Source organism: Bos taurus, chromosome 5 (genome assembly GCF_002263795.3).
Source record: "Bos taurus isolate L1 Dominette 01449 registration number 42190680 breed Hereford chromosome 5, ARS-UCD2.0, whole genome shotgun sequence".
NCBI classification, from domain to species: Eukaryota; Metazoa; Chordata; class Mammalia; order Artiodactyla; family Bovidae; genus Bos; species Bos taurus.
In genome coordinates this window covers 69,039,216-69,060,510 of record NC_037332.1, presented here as the reverse complement: position 1 = coordinate 69,060,510, position 21,295 = coordinate 69,039,216, and the positions used below count along the sequence as shown (strand labels likewise).

General features: G+C 46.1%; 1 long non-coding RNA gene across 1 annotated transcript; it reads right to left on the bottom strand.

The window, feature by feature from the left end:
* Window positions 1-315: 315 nt before the first annotated feature.
* LOC132345310 (uncharacterized) lies at window positions 316-19,525 on the bottom strand. Its single transcript, XR_009494564.1, has 2 exons — window positions 17,950-19,525; window positions 316-1,217 (listed from the first exon to the last, which is right to left on the bottom strand). It is a non-coding gene; the product is annotated as an uncharacterized lncRNA (long non-coding RNA).
* Window positions 19,526-21,295: the final 1,770 nt, after the last annotated feature.

The following is a 21,295-nucleotide window of genomic DNA, read 5'->3' as shown; positions in this document are numbered from 1 at the left end:
CTGAGAGTCAAGTTGACCCTGCCCCCAGCAACCTAAACAGAACACCAGAGGAGCAGAGACCATATGGGAAGAGCAGCCCCTTGAAGCGGGAGTTGAAAGGATTCAGCTCCCATGAGGAGACAGCAGCACCCTACCCTGACTATGGCTATGTCTCGAGTAGTCTCAGCCTGCAGCAGCTTGGAGCGGGGCCTGGGTTCCCAATCAGAGACTGGGCTGGGTCGTGGCAGTGAGAGCACCAGATCCTAGCTACTAGACCAGTGGTCAGTGACAAGGGGCCTGGCCCTTGCAGAAAAGAATTTCCACAAAGACAGAAAGTAGTGAAGCAATTTAAGTATTTATTAGGAGGAAAAAGAGTACAATACAGTACATCTGGAGAGACACACAGGCAGGCTCAGAAGGAGAGTCCCTGAGTTGCTAGGTTGAGCCCTCATGGCAGTTTGAATTACTTTTATGGGATGTTTCTTCCGAGTCTCCTTTGGCCAATCATTCTAATTTGCCTGGTTCACAGGCCATATTTAATATATCTCCGGATCCTCCCGTGTGTGCACACGCATCTCTTAGCCAAGACGGATCCTACCGAAAAGGCGTCTGAGTAGAACATCCCTTGATATGACTCCCCTTTGGCCTCCAAGGCGCCTTTTCTGCACCTGTGTGGTTGAGGAGGTCTCTTGACTTTGTGGGTCTGTGCAGGGTCCAGCCTCATCCCTTAATTGTCCTGCTATTCTTGTCTTGGAGTTTTGATCAATAGAGAATAAATTTCCAACTGTTTTACTCTGGGGGGCCCACCTGCCTCCTGCCTCAGGTTGACTATGACAAAAACGGGGGAGCATTCAGAGGAGACATGTTTTCCCCACTCTGTGTGTTCACTGTGGTGAGAGGGGTTCCCCTGACCACACCTGGCCTCTTGTTCCACCTCTCATTATTCCCTGGGGAGACCATGAGTTAGTTGGTGGGCAAACGAGAGCCTTCTGTCTGTTCCTTAAGTGGGTGGTGCTGGTGTGTCAAAGACTAGCAAAGATTAGTTGGTCTCTCTTCTGCGTCCTCTTCACCCTAACAGAATGTGCTGTTTGCAGACCCCAGTGTGCTCGCAGGTTGGTTCCTCCGAAGTCCAGTCTGGGTTTGGGGAGTCAACAAGCCCATGTGGGCGGTCACTCAAAAGTGCTCCAGTCATAACGGTGACGGTTCAGCCCCATCCACCTCATGCCTTTGCCTTGGCTCTGAACCCAAAGGGAAAGAAGAGATATTAATTTTGCCCCCTCAAAACCCCAGCTAGCAAAAATGAGAGCTGTGATGATTAATATTATCATTTCCTTGTTTCTGCGGCAAATTTATTAACAACACAAACTTGGGATTTCCGTCTCCACTGGTTTATTCAGACACATCCCAGTATCCCTGCAAACGGCCTCAAGCTCAGCACTCATCCCCTCACAGCAACCCCTCTGTACTCCTCACCCACAAACACCCCATCCATCACTCCGCACCCACATAGTTTCCTGTCTTCTTAGCACATAAACTCTTCGCTCAGTAACAGGGCACTTACAATCCAAGGTCACTTACCATGCAAAAGAGGCCGCCAGAAAGAATGTTGAGATCCCCATTGTCCCACTGTCTTGGATGAGGCCCTTGTTAAATCAGTTTTGCAAAAGCCTGCCAAGCATTTAGGAGGAGGAAGGGTCTTACCCGTGGGCCTGTGCAGTCCCTGGAGGGTTTGCAGACATTCCTATCCACTGATGTAAGGGGACTGGACAGCAATACAGTGCCACAGGGTGTATGGGATTGTGTGTGCATGCACACAAGTGCCTGTGTGTTGGCAGGAACCCAGGCATCTGTGTCTGTCTGTGCCCAGGCCTCTGACAAGCCCAGTGTCCTTCAGTTTCTAACTAAGAACCAACAGTTGGCAACTTGTAAATTAGCAAAGAAAGGGAGGGAGGAAGTGCTTGCTACAGAATGGCTTACATTGTGCTTGGTAGACAAACTGGGGATTGGGGGACTTGAGAATGTGTTTATTTAACACTTTATTTCACATTAAGGAAGAGGTGACTGGGGACTTCTCTGGTGGTCAAGTGGCTAAGACTCTGCACTCCCAAAGCAGGGAGCCTGGGTTCAATCCCTGGTCTAGGTTTAATCCCTGGAACTAGATCCCATATGCTGCAACTAAGATTTCACATGCTGCAACTAAAGATCCCATGTGCCCCAACTAAGACCTGGCACAGCCAAATAAATGAATAAAAATATTTAAAAAGGAAGAGGTGACTGTACAAAGAATCGGGGTGCTGATGGAGATTATGGGGGAAACCTCAAGCTTCCCCATTGAGAAAATATTTCCTGCCATGTCAGTAAACAAGGATGTCACAGTTATCAGCGATTACAGCTCAGCACAAGCTGGAATTAAGATTGCCGGGAGAAATACCAATAACCTCAGATATGCAGATGACACCACCCTTATGGCAGAAAGTGAAGAGGAACTAAAAGCCTCTTGATGAAAGTGAAAGAGGAGAGTGAAAAAGTTGGCTTAAAGCTCAACATTCAGAAAACGAAGATCATGGCATCCAGTCCCATCACTTCATGGGAAATAGATGGGGAAACAGTGTCAGACTTTATTTTTGGGGGCTCCAAAATCACTGCAGATGGTGATGGCAGCCATGAAATTAAAAGACACTTCCTCCTTGGAAGGAAAGTTATGACCAACCTAGATAGCATATTATAAAAGTAGAGACATTACTTTGCCAACAAAGGTCCATCTAGTCAAGGCTATGATTTTTCCAGTGGTCATGTATGGATGTGAGTTGGACTGTGAAGAAAGCTGAGCGCCAAAGAATTGATGCTTTTGAACTGTGGTGTTGGAGAAGACTCTTGAGAGTCCCTTGGACTACAAGGAGATCCAACCAGTCCATTCTAAAAGAGATCAGTCCTGGGTGTTCATTGGAAGGACTGATGCTAAAGCTGAAACTCCAATACTTTGGCCACCTCGTGCAAAGAGTGGACTCATTGGAAAAGACTCTGATGCTGGGAGGGATTGGAGGCAGGAGGAGAAGGGGACAACAGAGGATGAGATGGCTGGATGGCATCACCGACTCAATGGACATGAGTTTGAATGAACCCCAGAAGTTAGTGATGGACAGAGAGGCCTGGCATGCTGCGATTCATGGGGTCGCAAAGAGTCAGACACGATTGAGCAACTGAACTGAACTGAACTGAATGTGAGCCCTAAGGGAACTCAAGAAGGAGAAGAATACCTGTCCTCCAGCAACCATCAGACTATAGCCACTCCCTACAGTGAGCCCTGAGAAGCTCAGGATATGAAAAATACAGGATACAGGCCCCAAATAGCTGAGGTATATATCAAAGGAATGATTTCAGTGAGCCCAGACTCTTGCATCTTCCCATACATAGAAAAGCGCTAAATCCTTTGACTTGGGTTATCTGGTTTTCTTTAATTAACAATAATCTTTTGATGTTCAGGCTACCTGCCCTTTGTTGCAAAACTTCTATATAACACAGATCCTCTTTTCACCTCTTCAGAGTGGTTCTCTCAGAGTTACTTGAGATGCTGTCTCCCAGACTTGAAGTCCTAAGAATTTCAGCCGAATAAAATATAACTCAGCTTTTAGGTTGTGTGTACTTTTTAAGTTGACATTATGCTACGGCATCGCCCCTGCCAGGGGAACTTTATTCAAGGCAATTACATCCTGTCATTCAGTTTGTCTGAGTACATGGGAACCACCATTCTTGCCCATTTCTGTTTATTGCATGTGTCTCTGTGCTCTCTCCTTTGTCTCAAGTTTTGCTATTTTCTTTGTGCCATACCTATGGAATTTAGGGACTGGTAAGACTTTCAAGGGCAGGGATAGAACTGAATCACTTTGTATCCCAGCACCCAGGACAGGCTAGCATGGGACAGGTGCTCGGGGAGTGTTGATTGCCTAAGAGAAGCATCTTTCTATCTACAATGTGCAGATTCTCGCCTAATCAACAACACAACATTTCAGACTCTCCCAACTGGCTCCACTGTGAATAATCTGATAAACGGCTCCTATTGAAAGCCTGGCTGAACTATCAATGCTCCAGAGAGAGAAAACCGTTAGCCAGGATTTTCCCAAGGTTCCCACCATAACAAAGAAGAAAGGAGGTAAAATGGTATTCCATTCCAGAGTTTTCAGATATAGTTTTCTTTAAAAAAAGCAGTCCCTAACACTCTTGACCCCCACCCCTGCTAGATTCATTGCTTGAAGACTCTAGAAGAGTTGACATCTCATTTCACCCCTGGCTTTGTTGAGAGCCAATAAAACAACCAATAATGTGTGGAATGTCTCCATGTTAAAAGAAATAATTGCTATTGTGGACATCATCCATTATGATGTCCAGTGTCCCTTTTCTTTTGCTTTAGGCAAACTCATAAAGAGATGAAGTGAATCCACATGGTATGGAATGGGAGAGAGACCCAAGTCTTTAGCTGAGCAGAAGACAAGAGGTGCCTGTTGATGGCAGAGGATGCTCTCAATAGCCAGGGAAGATTTCAAGTAAATAAGCAGTGACAAAACATATTCAGAAAGGGATAGGTGGCTACAAAAACGTGAGAGGACCACCCACTCAGACAACAGGAAGGAGGGCTTCCTGGAGAAAGTGAGAGCTGAGTGAAGAAGATCATGTAGGAGTTGAAAAGGGTAGGGGTACGGAAAAAGTTCCTTAACAAAGGAAACAGCATGAAAAAAGACAAGAACACCGTTTGGAGAAAAAGAAGGCAGTTCACTATGTCTGGAATAGATGAGGCAAAAGATGAGAACATAAATGTTAACAGGAGTTCTGAGAATGATCAGAAACATGTATTTCTTAATATTTATTTACTTGGCTGTGCTGGGGCTTCGTTGTGGCATATGGGATCTAGTTCTGTGACCAGGGATCAAACCGGGGCCCCTGCATTAGGAGCATGGAGTCTTAGCCACTGGACTACCAGAAAAGTCACCAATCAAAAACATTTTGAACTTTATTTCCCCCCCACCCAAAGGTAATATGGTGACATTGAAGAGTTTCAGTAGGGGAATTAACCAATGGAAATTTCCTGGGCTCAATGTGGACACGGATGCATGGATGATGGGTGGGGTGGAGGGGATGTGGGGGGATGTAGAAAGATGCAGTTGCTGTACTGGAAGTGAGGTGACAGGGACCTGGACTAGGAAGGTGGCTCACGGGATTAGGAGAAGCGATGGATCCGAACGCTATTTTAGAAGTAGAATCAATGGGACTTGGTAACTAGTTGGGTGGTGATGATTTAGCACCAGATTGAAATAGAAAGGATTCAAGGTCAGCTCCCAGCTTGTGACACGGGGGTGAGACATTCCCTGGGCCATGATTTCCTGTGGGCAGGGCCACCACTTCTGCTCAAGGACAGTGTTGATGACAGACAGGTTCTCCGGCACTGCCTACATGCTAGACCAAGCCTCAGTGCATCTCATGCACTCTGCTCCAACATCAGCGTGTCTGCCACTGGATAGACACACAAACGTACTATTGACAGATCTACCCTGACTTTGGGTGGAGGCAATAGGAAGCTTGCTTAAGCTTCCAGGCCTCAGCCTTGTACCCCAACACAGAAAGCCCTTCTATAGCTATTGCCAGGGATGGGGGTGCAGTATATGGAGGAAGGGGGTATCAGGTACTTGCCCAACTATTACTAGAGGAGGATTTTTTTTTTCCTTCCAGTGTTTGTCCCCAAGGAGTTCCAATCTCTTCATGGGGAAACTAACAGGCACAAATGAGAGGATGGTGAGGTTCAGGTACCTAAGTCTTACTCCAAAATCCCATCATTATTCATCTTTGTAAGCCTAACACAGGCACTAGAAGGAGCAATCCAGGGAGTGGGGAGGGGGTAAGGAAAGGGGATAAGTAAATAAAGGGACCCTCTATCCATAGCAGCAAGGTCTCCCTCCATTTCCCCACCCACTCCTAAAAGGTCCCCACCCAGGCCCTTAGGAGCAGAGTCCTCCTTCCAGCCTTGCAGTGACCATCTGACTCCCCTGTGTCTGTCTCCACAGCAGAATTCCTGATGAAATCCGCTCCCCATCCCCACCCCCCTCGCCCAGAGTACATTCCTTGGATCTAGTCCTAGCTCTTAAGGAAATTGGCACTTTAGTCCAAGTACTTAAAAATGAGGAAGACAGAGAGAGAGGAGTATAAAGAAGAGTCGACAGCTGTGCTGTGTGCTTCTCAAGGGCACCATGGATGTTGTATCTTTGTCAGCCGAGAACTTGGAGTTATGTGGACTGCCACCCAGCCTGGGAGTCAAGAAACCCAGTCCCATTCCTGCATGGCTGACCTGTGGGCATCACTATCCCAACCCATCCCACTGCACATACCACAAAGCCTCAAGCCTTGCCTCTAAGAGTCCAGGTATTGGGCTCCTACCACAGGTCCCATGGACCCCTACAACTCCATGCCTCAAATGCAACAGTGTTTCCCAAGGCATTAAATTCACTATACTTACTTGTAATAAGACAAAAAATCCAAAAGGGGAAAAAAAATGTCAAAACTGAAGAGCCCAGGTTTGACAAAGGAGCAGGGAAAACCAGCCCAATGGCTGAGGGGAAAATTCCCTGAGCCACAAGAGCACTCTGCTCTCTACCACTTGGTTGTGAACTCTGCCAGACTCAGGGCTGGGACAGCTCACCCCAACCCTCCCATCGTCTAATGAATGTATCCTCTGCTGAGCCTGCCAGCCCTCCACTCTCCCCACCACCAGGGCTCCTTAGGGGCTGCATTGTTGACATTTCTCTCCGGGCCCACTCAATGACATGATTATAGGAGAAACAAAGGAAGCATATTTGTAATAAATCCTGAACCAAAAAAAGAAGTCATTAAAAAATTGGGTTTCTCCCCAGTGCCTTTGGCAGAAGAGAGCAAAGAGAAAGAGAGATTTACTCATTGGTTTCAGTATCTTTAGTTTGCTCTCCACTTTTCCTCCCTGCTATGGACTCTTTGTGTCCTCAAAACTCACAAGTTGAAGCCTAACCCCCAATATGAGAGTATTTGGAGGTGGGGCCTTTGGGAGGTCATCAGGTCATGAGGGTGGAGCTTCATGAATGGGATCCCTAAAAGAAAAGACAAGCAAGCAGATCTCTCTCTGGCATGTGAGGACATAAAGTCAGGCTTTTACCATTTACTGAATCTGGAGCCCCTTCACCTTGGACTTCCCAACTTCTAGAACTGTGAGAAACAAATGTTTGCTGTTTAAGCCACCCAGGCTATGGTATTTTGTCATAGCTGCTTGCTAGCCCATGGGCCTAAAGCCTGCCCACTTCTCCCAGACGCCCAGGAGTTCTAGCTGAAGGACTCTAAGGCAATGGAATTTTGATGCAACATGCAGGCGACAGTGAATAAGGAAGGGGATCTAAAGAAAAGGCTGGAGTGAAGATGCTGCATAGCTTCTAGGGGCCAGTTAACAGGGTTGGGCACCAGTAGATGTTATCTCCTCAACAGGATGTTCACTCTGAGAGGTATGCAGGCATGCTAAGTCACTTCAGTCATGTCCAACTCTACAATCCTATGTACTATAGCCCACCAGGCTCCTCTATCTATGGGATTCTCCAGGCAAGACTACTGGAGTGGGTTGTCATGCCCTCCTCCAAGGGATCTTCCCGACCCAGGGATAGAACCCGGGTCTCTCATGTCTCCTGCATTGGCAGGTGGGTTCTTTACCACTAGTGCTACCTGAGAGGAAGAGAACCCATTTGCTATCTCATTCCCTGTAAAACTCTATAGTCCAAATCATTGTCTAGTACATAGTAGTTGTTTAATAACTATTTGTTAGATGAATAAGTTAATGAATCTCTTTCAGTCTGTACAGAAACCCTATGGGGGATTATCATACAGATTTGACAGATGAGAAAGCTGACTCTAATAGTCAAATACCCTATCCCATGGATGATGTTTCAGACTTTGAACACAGATGGACACACAGAGAACATGCAGATAGTTGATACGAACCCAAGGTCCTGATCCATCAAATAGGAAGCTCTTCCTCTCTGAAATGCTCAGAAGGCCACCTTGAGCTTGCTTTGTCTATATGACACTTCAAATATCTACTCCATTCTATTTATGGCAACATACATCTATCCCTGCTTTCTTTGTCCCACCATAACACATGAGATGTGGCACAATCATGGCACTTACTATTCATGATGGCAATTGTTTTCTAACAGTTCATTAGACCATGACTTCCTTGACAGCATCTTGTTTACTGGATGCTGGGCATGCTGAGATAGTCTTCACAAAGATTCATGGCATAAACGAATAATTGAATGAACGACTTCATATGAACCCTCCATTTCAAAAAATACTTTTGGTTACATTATTTCATGCAATCTTCATGTGACTTAGTGAGTTATTACTTTTAGTAGCCTCAAGTACAAAACTTCCACTTGGAGGTGTAACAGTTGTATGGGAAAACACTTCAAGATGGTGGAGGTAGGTGAGAACCACAGGGCCAGAGATGTTGACCCAGACAACAGAGAAGAACAAAGAATCTTGACTTTGGGTAAGATGTAAGGCAGTGAATATGCTGAGATCAATTAAGAGAAGAGAAAACAGATGATACAAAGAAAAGACTCAGAGAGAAAAGTGAAAATGTTAGTTGCTCAGTTGCATCCAATTCTTTTGCAAGCTCATGGACTGTAGCTTGCCAGGATCCTCTGTCCATGGGATTTTCCAGGCAAGAATACTGGAGTGGGTTGCCACTCTCTTCTCCAGAGCAAAGAGAGAGAAGGACTTAATTAAACGATGAGTGATGCAAGGAGCCAGTGAGACCCTCTCATGTGGGGAGGGTGGCTGAGGGACATTTTAGGGATGGTATAATGCATACCACCCTTTTGAAGCTGATCAGATTTCTATCATGCAAACCCTCATGTCTTTTTCCCCTGCCAAAACCAAGATGAAAAATGAAAAAAAACAGCAACAAGACACTCTGGTCAATTTTACTCCTCTTATTCTTGCTGCTCTGCAAGCAGGCTGTTCTGGAACTTCCCAGAAGGACCAGGCTCCATACTGGGTCCACATGACACAGAACAGAGACCACATATAAGGAAGCTGGAGCCCAGAATTCAGACATTCAGGAGATTTTTATGAGCTGTGGTAGGAGAGGGGAGAGGTATGTGAAAGTGTTAATCACTTAGTCATGTCTGATTCTTTGTAACCCCATGGACTGTAGTCCACCAGGCTCCTCTGTCTATGGAATTCTCCAGACAAGAATACTGGAATGAGTTGCCATTTCTTTCTCCAGGGGATCTTCCCGACCCAGTGATCTATCTCGGATCTCCCACATAGCGGGGAAGGTTCTTTACCATCTGAGCCACCAGGGAAGTATCTCCTTTTCCACTTTCTTTCTGACAGAATGTCCCTAAGTTTCTAGCTGGGTCTTTTCTGTGAAGAAACCGAGGCCCAGAGAGGTTAAGGACCTTGTCCAAAGTCACACAGGTAGCAGTTGGCAGAAAAAGATTCTAAACTCAAGCTATACACTTGATCTTAAATCCCTTGCTTCCCTTGCATATCGAGGTTCCTGCACAAAGAACACTGTTAGCACTGACAGGAGGAAGATGGGCCTGAGCCTGACTTTTGGACTGCGCGGGCCAGAACAAATGACCACTCACCATCCCCCCCACCACAGGAGACACCACTATGGTTTGTCCTGGCTGTTAACACAAACTCTGGAGGACTTCAGTAAATGCCCCACCCCCCCACACACATTCCCTCGGTACAAGCTCCTGCTCCACAGAGATCTCCTGCTCTAGCTCTCTTGTGTCTGTTTTTGGAGATGGGAAGAAGGGGTGCAGGAGGGCTTGTCCTGGAGCTCTGCAGACAACCCTCCCCCCACCTCCACCCAACAGGCCAGAGCAGCCAGAGGAGCCAACTTGGCAAGCAGAGGCCCCATTATATCTGTCACCGGCCCTCACACACACTCAGGCTTTATTAGGAACAGGCCCAGGCATGAGCAGGCAGGACACTATAGTGGAACGTTCACCCGCCCATCTGCCTGTCCTCTCAACACCCCGGCCTCACACCAGGCAAGGCACTGGCCATGTCTCAGGAGTGGCCAAGCCACTGCAAATGCCCACCTACCTCCCACTAGCCGTCATCACCATGGCAATGGCCATCCGGGTAGGCCTGGGAGGCCTGAATGCCTGATGCTCAGCCCAGATTCCAGCAGGGTCTTCCCAGAGCTCCCCTGGCTCCAGCACTGCACCAGGAGAAGCCATGCTCAGCCATTTCTTTGAACTACTGTTCCATGAATGAGTCTGTCCAGCTCCAACCAGGAGTGACTTGAAGAATGCTCACTCTCTCCCACCCAATCCTCTTTCTCCAACACATGATGAAATGCTACAAATCCTCATTAAAGCTTAAATATCTCCTAACTGGGGAAACACTTAAAAGTTTTTTTTATTCAAATGACATTTAATATTTATTAGGCACCTACCATGTTCCAAACACGTTATATACATCTTGTTTAATCCTCACTATAGCCTCACAAAGCAGGTACTATAAACGCAGGCACCAAGGCTCAGAGTGTTGGTCATGCAGCTAATAAACTGGGAGGGAAGTACTTGAACCAGTGGACCTTCTGGCCCCCACGCCCATGTTTGGCCTACCATACTGTGTAGCCACTAAGGGCAGGTTTTAATGTGGGCTAAAAGGAGGGAGTCTGGGTTTGCTGTGGGCTTGCAGGGTGACAGGTGCTGGGCTGTGGGGCAAGGGGCTTTGGGGTGGGACCAGCAAGAAAGGAAAAAGATGAAGAACTAGACTCCAGAGAAAGGTCATGAATTTTCAGAGGATCTGTGGACAGAGTTCAGGGGGCCCATGAACTTGTGGGAACTTTTCATCTTTTTTCTACTAATTGAAACTGAAATGTATTCAGTTATGAATGTGGACCACAAACCACAGGAGCATAAGCAGTTCCTGTGACTTTGCATGAATAGAAATCACAGATTTTTTAATCGCTTTATAGTTGTCACAGTTTTTCAAGATATGATTTTAGACTCATCACCACCTTGAAATTATAGTAGCTATCAGCCCCGCTGCTAATTCTTAAACATAGTAGGTTATTAATAAGGAACCACTTATAGTACTAATTTTAGAAGTTTGGTGTTTTTTAATTGTCTTATTGTATATTTCAATATATTTGGCTTCCTCTGTAACCCTATGTATTTTGCTTTAGTCATTTAGGAAGTAGCAATATATACTATTTTGAGTAAGGTCTATGGGCTTCAACAAATTGCCAAAGATCAATGGCAAGAAAAATCAAGAACTCCTGGTTGGGGAGGTCTAAGATATGGTTTTCCTACTTTAAAACTTTATCCACTCCACCCCTTCCCACCTATGTTTCATTAAATGAACTCTGGCCATGAATTAATTACCTAGGAGGTTTGTTAAAATGTAGATTTCCAGGACACACATCCAAAGTACAAAAACAGAATCTGAAAATTGGAAACTGGGAATCTGCTTCAACCCATTCACCAGTAGAGGTGCTTCCCAGTTGGCTCAGTGGTAAAAACAACAGCAACAAAAACAAAACAAAACAAAAACAAATCTGCCAGTCAATGCAGATGTGGGTTTGATGCCTGGATTGGGAAGATCCTCCAGAGAAGAGAATGGCAACCCACTCTAGTATTCATGCCTGGAAAATTTCATGGACAGAGGAGCCTGGCAGACTACAATCCAGGGGGCTGCAAAGAGTCAGAGATGACTGGGCACCCATGCACACACAGGATAGGTGCCCTGTATGATGCCCCTTCATGGATGTGGTCCCTTGGGGTGGGCTGGACACCCACCCCCAACCTTGTCCAAGTAGGAAAAGTCTACAGGGCTTCACCTGGGGATCTTATCCTCCAGGTGATTTCCAGTACTCACTAAAGTATCTCAGTGAGGAAGAAAGGATAAGTCATTGCTTTTTGTGTTGGTTTGTGGGGTTTTTTGGCACTGGCTTTTTTTTGAGGGGGTGGGTTGTGGGGTTGGTTTTTATTTTTTGCCTTTTTTCTTGCATTTTAGGGGATTTTTGTTTCTCGGGGCTGCCATAAGACATTATCACAAACTCACAAACTAAGATGGCTTGAAACAATAGAAATGTATTTATTCTCTCACAGTTCTGGAGGCGCAAGTCCAAAATCGAGGTGTCTGCAGGATTGGTGCCTACTAAAGTTTCTGAAGGAGAGACTGTTCCATGCTTCTCTGTTAGTTTCTGGTGGTTGCTGGAAATCCTTGGTCTTCCTTAGCTGATAGATAGATCACTCCACGGAGAAGGCAATGGCACCCCACTCTAGTACTTTTGCCTAGAAAATCCCATGGACGGAGGAGCCTGCTAGGCTGCAGTCCATGGGGTCGCTAGAGTCAGACACAACTGAGCGACTTCATTTTCACTTTTCACTTTCATGCATTGGAGAAGGAAATAGAAACCCACTCCAGTGTTCTTGCCTGTAAAATCCCAGGGACGGGGGAGCCTGGTGGGCTGCTGTCTATGGGGTCACACAGAGTCGGACACGACTGAAGCGACTTAGCAGCAGTAGCAGCAGTATATCACTCCAACCTCTCTCTTCATCTTCACTGGCATTCTCCCCTGTGTGTCTCTGTCTTTGTGTCAATAAATCTAAGTTGTCCTGTTCTTAGGACACTAGCCATAATGAATGTAGGGCCCTCCCTAATCTAGTATGACATCTTAACTTGATTACACCTGTGAAGACCCTATTTCTAAACAACATTGCATTCACAGGCTACAGATAGACATGAATTAGCAAGGGGCACTGTTCAATCTAGTATGGCTGTGTGATGTTTTGTTTGTTTCACATACCTACATCTAACCTTCCTCCCATCCAGGGGGAAACTGTTAACCTAAAACAATGGTTCTCAGGGCTAACCTGGTGGTCCAGTGGTTAAGAAACCACCTTGCAGTGCAAGGGACACCAGTTCAATCCCTGGTCTAGGAGGCTCCCACACTCCAAGGTGCAGCTGAGCCTGTGTGCCACAACTACTGCAGCCCGCTTGCCTACAGCCGATTCTCCAAGAGCAAGAGAACCTACTGCAATGAGAAGCCCACACACACAACCAAGAGTAGCCCCAGCTCACCACTAGAGAAAGTCCCCGTGCAGTAACAAAGACCCACTACAGCCAAACCATAAAATAAATAAATAAATAAACCTTTAAATTAGAAAACAGAACAATGGTTCTCAAAGCATGGTATCCAGAATTTACCTTGTCTGCGACCATATTAGAAATGCTATTATCCGGCCTCTAGAATCAGAACTCTGAGGTGGGGCCCAGTGATCTGTGCTCTAACAAGTCCTCTGAGAAATTTGGATGCCTTTTCAAGCTTGAGAACCTTTGCTCTCTGAGCAGGGGCATCTGGGTGAATCTTCCCTTCAGGCTGAATCATCCATTTATTTCACAAACACTTAGATGACAGTGTTAGCTACTGGGGATGCCCCAGGTGCAAATCCCAGTCTCTACACACTGGGAGCTCTCATTCTAATGGTAGATGGATGCACAAGACCAGATATCTGACATGTACTGGGCTGCAGCATGTGTAATGGTCAGCAATCATCTGTGACCACAAAACGGGCAGTTCCACATGGCTCATCGCTAAAAAGCGATGAGTTTCCAGGGTGCCGCAGAAGTCTCTCAAGAGACACGAACACACAGCCTAGGGCTGGAGAAATGACTTGAGGAAGTCCTCACGAATAAAGGAGGGGAGGAATGTGCAGACAGGAAACCGCACACGCAGAATGGAGGCTTCCACAATCTTCCAGGCTGACCCTCCCCACCTGCTGTCTTTGCCACAGACCACTCCACAGTCATCTGGGTCTCAATGAACAAAACTGCATCTAGATACCAGGCATCGACACACTGGAACCTCCACTGGGAATGGAGGAAGCAACTGTCAAAGAAGGAAGGTATAGATAAGAGTGGAGAGAAGAGATTCAGAAACCCTGGGGGATTCTCAGAAACAGGGCCAACCTAACTCATCAGTTTACCATTAGGTCAAATGAGACACCACCAACACACAGGTTCTCGGGGTTCCAAAAGGAAGACTTAAGGGAGGAAGAATGCAGAGTTGAAGCTATAGCTGTAAAACTGCAAAGAAGATGGGAGACAAGGTAGGCCTACCCCTACATGAGGGTCACCTGGTTCGTAAGAGAATGACTAGATCTCAGGATTGATACTGCAGGAGATGAGGGTGAGTGGGGAGTGCAGAAATGGAAAGGACCAAAACTGGGTCAAGAAAAGGGAGGCACTGGAGTCTCTGGGCCATGCTCAGAAGTACGGTGCCCACAAACAATAGGCCACCATGGAAGTGAGCATCCCGAGTGGACAGGACAGAGGAGCCACCTTAGCTACTGTGTCAGTGTGGGGCCTACAAGTCATCTATTGATCACCCAGGAGAAAGTCACTTGCCTGTGACCTCAGATTTACCTGAGCCCCAAACTTTCCTTGTAGCATACTCCTATTTTTTTAACAAGCTGGCTCACATGTAAACCCCACTGAAGCCAAGAGTAAGTAGGGTAGAAAAGTCCCAGAAGTAAACCTTAGGGAAAGCTGGGCAATGGGGAAAGATGTGCTCAGTCACTCAGCCATGTCTGACTGTGGCCCCATGGACTGTAGCCTATCAGGCTCCTCCATCCATGGGATTTTCCAGGCAAGAATACTGGAGTGAGTTGCCATTTCCTACTCTAGGGGATCTTCCTGACCCAAGAATCAAACCCGAGTCTCTTTTGTCTCATTGGTAGGGGGGTTCTTTACCACTCACCACCTGGGAAGCCCAACTCTCCTCCAGACTCTACCCTAAATTCTTGACTTATGTCATGTCATCCTCACAACATCCCTGCTACAAGGGGCCATATACCCCACCTTTAAAGGAGAAAGTCACCCTCAGAGACTGTAGGTAACCCAAGATCACAGAGCTAAAGTGATGACAAATTCAGAGAAGTGGTTCCATCTTGTTCTTGCTAGAAGACTCAAAGAATGAAAAGCTCATTTTTCTCTTTTTCTGAACAACCAACCAAGGGGAAAAAAAAATCTAACATAATTTTTGTTTACTTTGGTTTTCTGCTTTTCTGGCTGATTGGTTGGTTTGTTTGGCTTTTAAGAAAGGCTTAAAGAACTTAGTTACCAAAAGGGAAGGTGGAGAGGGATAAATTCAAAGGTTGGGATTAACACATTCACGCTGCTATATTTAAAATAGATAATCAACAAGGACCTACTGTACAGCACATGGAACCCTACTCAATATTTTATAATAACCCCTGTATAGGAAAAGAATCTGAGAAAGAATGAATATATGTATGTATACCTGAGTCAGTTTGCTGTACACTGGAAAACCAACACAACATTGTGAATCAACTATAGTCCAATATAAAATTAAAATTTTTTAAATTTTAATTAAAAAAAAAAGGCTTAAAGAGATGAGAAAACTGTGCTGAGGGAACCTGTTTTAATAAGGGTAGGAAGACAGACGAGAGGTGACTCAGCCTAAGGGGCTACATGTCTTCCCTGAAACTGAGACGGGAAAGGATCAGTAGTTTGCATGCCCCTGAGGGTGGAGACCTTCAGCCTGGAATGGTGGGGGGTGAGAATGACTGAGAGGTGTGCCCGGGAAAATGTCAGCCCACTTGCCTCCGGAGAGCCCTGCCAAGACCCCAGACCAGGCTTGTGATGGAGGAACATGGTGGCTACCTTCAAAATGGTGCAGACCACGAGCCAGAATTTCTCAGCCATGGACCCAACACCTCAAACTTGCCCCTGTCTTGCTGAGTTCCCTAATTCCCAGGGTTTCCTATGTTCCCAAGAATGAGAGAAAGCACCCTTAGCACCACACCTCCCCAAAACATATTAACTAAGAATAAGTTTCCTGCCAGCCGTGGCAGGTGGGGGACGAAGCCCGATTTAAATGCTTTAGAAAAATAAAGAAAACGTGTGGCCGCTCACACCCAAGTGTTTCAGAGCAAATCCTCCTGGGTTCCAGCTGGTGAGCAGCAGTATTAAGCATCCAACCTTCCCCATCGTCCCTCAAAAGAATCAGGGGCATACGGAGCCCCTGCCCCCATAAAGAAGCGATCCTTTCCATACTCAAGCCATCACTTCTGGCTCAGGGCTCGGAAGGCACTGCAGCTGGTGAACGTGCAGTAATGAGGTCGAGCGCGCCTGAAAGATGATAACAATAATTTCTATTTCTCCACCACCCTCCATCCCCTCATGAGTTTTGCAGATTTTACAGCCATGACTCACCTCCGCTACTGCGGCGGGGTTGCTCAAGGGAGCGCACGCTCACAGCACGCTAAATCTAGGCAGAACATGAAAAGAAAGAAAGAAAAACCGCACACCCTGGCTAATTACAAGAGAAACGCTCCCCGTCACGCGCCGTCCAGCTGACTTCATGCCTGGGCGGCAGAAATGCGATAAAACTCCCAAGTTGGTCCTTAGAATTTCAAGAGTCAGATGGTTCAGCCATGATCTCACAGCCGGTGGCCGTGAGCCAGGCTTTGAAATATGACCTAAGAGGGGGCTGGTGACCGAGGGGCCTTTTCTGGCAGGGATCATCCTAAATCAATTTTCCTATGAGGTTGCATCCTTCTCTGGCTGCCCAGCGAGGCCTCCCCACTTGCAGCTGCTGGCATGACCGGGTGGTGGGGGCCACCTAACAGCCCAATGGTTTCACAGAGGGTCCAGATTTCTCTATTCCTATGGTGATGCTCTCTGTACTGGGCACTTGGCCCTCAGCCCGACGCACTCAGGTGGTGCTATTCAACGCCATTCAATCAGCAAACATCTGCTTGGAGGCATGAGAGCATGGTGCCTGTGAGTTTGGATTAAGAAATACTATGGATTTGTATTCTGCCTCTCTCCAACTGCATGAATGCAGGCAGGTGATTTCACCTGAGCCTCATTTGTCATTGGAGGAACCTCACATATCAGATGTGGGCCATTATATAGTGCCTGACAGTAGGGACGATTATACCCCACCAATAATACTGTTTCCTCTCTAGCAGCAAAGTGCACCAATTCCAGGAGCAGCAGCAGGTTAGGAATGTTCTATGAAAGGTGTGAATATGCATGGCGAGGGCGAGTTCCCCACCAGTCATGGCATCAGGGGCAATGTCTGAACCCGGCTTTGAAGGACGGGGCCAATGTGGTGACCTTACAGTGGGAGCAGCAGGAAGAGATGCTCAGGGGAAATACAGGGGAAACACAGCATTTGTTCAGGGAGCAGCAGGCTGGCTCTTGGGGTATCAAGATGGGGAAGCAGAGCAGAGTCATGCGGGGGAGCCTCCAAATTCCAATATAAGGGGTAGGAACTCCTCTTCTTTTAGGTCTCAAAGTGTGATTCATGGGCTGTTGTAAGCAGAAGCAGGGGTGGGAGATGCCCATGAGGAAGTTACACCAGCCACCAGAAATTTGAAAGGAGGATCCGGGGCTGGAAGCAGGGACAGGGCAAAGGAAATGAAATGATGAGGGTTGGAGAAAATGAACCACAGGATGTGGGAGATTCACATTCTAAGTAGAGGAGCAGGATGAGAGAAAGAAAACAAACCAAGACGAAACTGGGATTTCAAGCCTAAGGAAGGAGCGACAGAAGACCAGCTGGAGCATATCAGTTTGAGGACAAAAAAGATGCACCCTGAGTCTGGGGCAGTGGGAAGGCTAGGGGAGACCCTTCTCCTGCCTCTTTCCTCTCCCATCCCTAAAAACCTATTCTCAGGACCTCAATCAAACACAAAAGCAATGGCCAAGACTACCTTGAAGCCATCCAGGTTGCAAGAACCTTGGGTCCTGAGTTCTTTCTGGCTCCTCTTGAGGCTGGTCCCACCAGTGATGCTGAATGAGGACTTGACCCATCACCCAACACCTTCCCTTGAGGGAGCATTTCATGTAGATGGTCTCATTCCACCCTCCATAACACTGTGAAGTGGGCACACTCACCTCCCCTGTCTCACACAGAAGGAACTGAGTCTGTGAGTATCCAGACGTGTAGGTCCCACACCAGCAAGCAGCTTGAGGCTCCAATGCAGGCCCTTGGAGGCCACATCTGCTCCACTGCACACAGATCACACAGAGGAGAAAACCCAAGGGTGAGAAGATTGAAACCCAAGTCTGTCCAAAGGCCAAAAGCTCAAGTACAATCATTGTCCTGAAATGAACATGGTGGTGGTGGCTCCTTATAGTGAGTGAGACACTGGGTCCAGCATCTTGGAGGAAGCAAAATGTCAGTTGAGACCTCCTCCCTCAAACACCTGCAGCTTCCTGAATCAGACAAGACTCCCAGCCAAAACAAACATGCTAGCAGAATGAGTAAATGAGCCTCTCCTTGTGTTTACTTCACGGCACTTACCTCTAACTGAATTTACCCTTCTTAGCTAACTGTGTGTTTACTGAGTGTCTTCCTGCATTGGCAATGACCAAGAGCAGCTGTTTCTGGTGACTCCCCAGTGTCTAGAAAAGTGCCTGAAACCTAGCTGGCACTTTGTAAATATTAATATTTGTTAAATGAACACCAAGCATGTGGCCAGGCAGGAAAGTGGAAGTGAAGCTGAGAGGAGCAAAAGATGGTCTTAAGACTTCACTGATGCTGGGAAAGATTGAAGGCCGGATGAGAAGCAGGCGACAGAGGGTGAGATGCTTGGATGGTATTGTCGACTCAGTGGACATGAGTTTGAGCAAAATCTGGGAGATCGTGGAGGATGGAGGAACCTGGTGTGCTGCTGTCAATGTGGTTGCGAACAATCAGACACAACTGAGTGAACAACAGAGACTTCACAGTAAGGAAGAGTAAGAAGGATTTGAAGTTCAGGATGTAAGCGAGAAGAGAGAAAGATGTAGGTAAATATAGATATTGAGGAGGAGAGCATCATTGCTCTTCACCTTTCCCCTTCTCATCCTAGCACACCTGCCCCTGTCCCTTCTCACCAACCCCAGATCCATTCCCTCCTTTATCTCCAAAACAGATGAAACAGCTAACACCAAAAAAGATGTCCTTTCCATCATAGGGGATTGGAATACAAAAGTAGGAAATCAAGAGATACCTGGAAAAGATTGAAGGAAAAAGAAGACAGGAGCAGCACAGGATGAGATGGTTGCATGGCATTACCGACTCAGTGGACATCAGGTCAGCTCAGTCGTGTCTGACTCTTTGTGACCCCATGGACTGCAGCATGCAAGGCCTCCCTGTCCATCACCAACTCCCAGAGTTTTACTCAAACTCATGTCCATTGAGTCAGTGATGCCATCCAACCATCTCATCTTCTGTCATCCACTTCTCCTCCTGCCTTCAATCTTTCCCAGCATGAGGGTCAGCATGAGTCAGTTCTTCTCATCAGGTGGCCAAAGTATTGGAGTTTCAGCTTCAACATGAGTACTTCTGATGAATATTCAGGACTGCTTTCCTTTAGGATGGATTGGTTGGATCTCCTTGCAGTCCAAGGGACTTTCAAGAGTCTTCTCCAATACCACAGTTCAAAAGCACCAATTCTTCAGTGCTCAGCTTTCTTTATAGTCCAACTCTCACATCCATACATGACCACTGGAAAAACCATACCTTTGACTAACAGACCTTTGTTGGCAAAGTAATGTCTCTGCCTTTTAATGTGCTGTCTAGGTTAGTCATAACTTTCCTTCCAAGGAGTAAGCATCTTTTAATTTCATGGCTGCAATCACCATCTGCAGTGATTTTGGAGCCCCCAAAATTAAATTCTGCCACTGTTTCCACTGTTTTCCCATCTATCTGCCATGAAGTGATGGGACCATATGCCATGATCTTAGTTTTCTGAATGTTGAGTTTTAAGCCAACTTTTTCACTCTCCTCTTTCACTTTCATCAAGAAGCTCTTTAGTCCTTCTTCACTTTCTGTCATAAGGGTGGTGTCATCTGCATATCTGATGTTATTGATATTTCTCCTGGAAATCTTGATTCCAACTTGTGCTTCATCCAGCCCAGCATTTCTCATGGTGTACTCTGCATGTAAGTTAAATAAGCAGGGTGACAATATACAGCTTTGATGTACTCCTTTGCCTATTTGGAACCAGTCTGTTGTTCCATGTCCAGTTCTAACTGTTGCTTCCTGACCTGCATACAGGTTTCTCAAGAGGCAGGTCAGGTGGTCTGGTAGTCCCATCTCTTTCAGAATTTTCACAGTTTATTGTGACCCACACAGTCAAAGGCTTTGGCATAGTCAATAAGTCAGAAATAGATGTTTTTCTGGAACTCTAGTCCTTTTTTAATAGTCTAACAGATGTTGCCAATTTGATCTCTGTTTCCTCTGCCTTTTCTAAAACCAGATTGAACATCTGGAAGTTCATGGTACTGTTGAAGCCTGGCTTGGAGAATTTTGAGTATTACTTTACTAGCATGTCTGACAAAATGTGGTCCACTGGAGAAGAGAATGGCAAACCACTTCAGTATTCTTGCCTTGAGAACCCCATGAACAGTATGAAAAGGCAAAAAGATAGGACACTGAAAGATGAAATCCCCAGGTCAGTAGGTGCCCAATATGCTACTGGAGATCGGTGGAGAAATAATTCCAGAACGAATGAAGGGATGGAGCAAAAGCAAAAACAACACCCAGTTGTGGATGTGACTGGTAATAGAAGCAAGGTATGACGCTGTAAAGAGCAATATTGCATAGGAACCTGGAATGTTAGGTCCATGAATCAAGGCAAATTGGAAGTGGTCAAACAGAAGATATCAAGAGTGAACGTCAACATTCTAGGAATCAGAGAATGAAAATGGACTGGAATGGGTGAATTTAACTCAGATGACCATTATATCTACTACTGTGGGCAGGAATCCCTTGGAAGAATTGGAATAGCCATCATAGTCAACAAGAGTCCAAAATGCAGTATTTGGATGCAATCTCAAAAACGACAGAATGATCTCTGTTTCCAAGGCAAACCATTCAGTATCACGATAATCCAAGTCTGTGTCCCGACCAGTAACACTGAAGAAGCTGAAGTTGAACGGTTCTATGAAGACCTACAAGACCTTTTAGAATTAACACTCCAAAAAGATGTCCTTTTCATTATAGGAGACTGGAATGCAAAAATAGGAAGTCAATCCACCAGAAAATTACTAGAGCTAATCAATGAATATAGTAAAGTTGCAGGATATAAAATTAACACTCAGAAATCTCTTGCATTCCTATACACTCACAATGAAAAAACAGAAATTAAGGAAACAATTGCATTGACCATTGCAACGAAAAGAATAAAATACTTAGGAATATATCTACCTAAAGAAAGAAAAGACCTATATATAGAAAACTATAAAACACTGG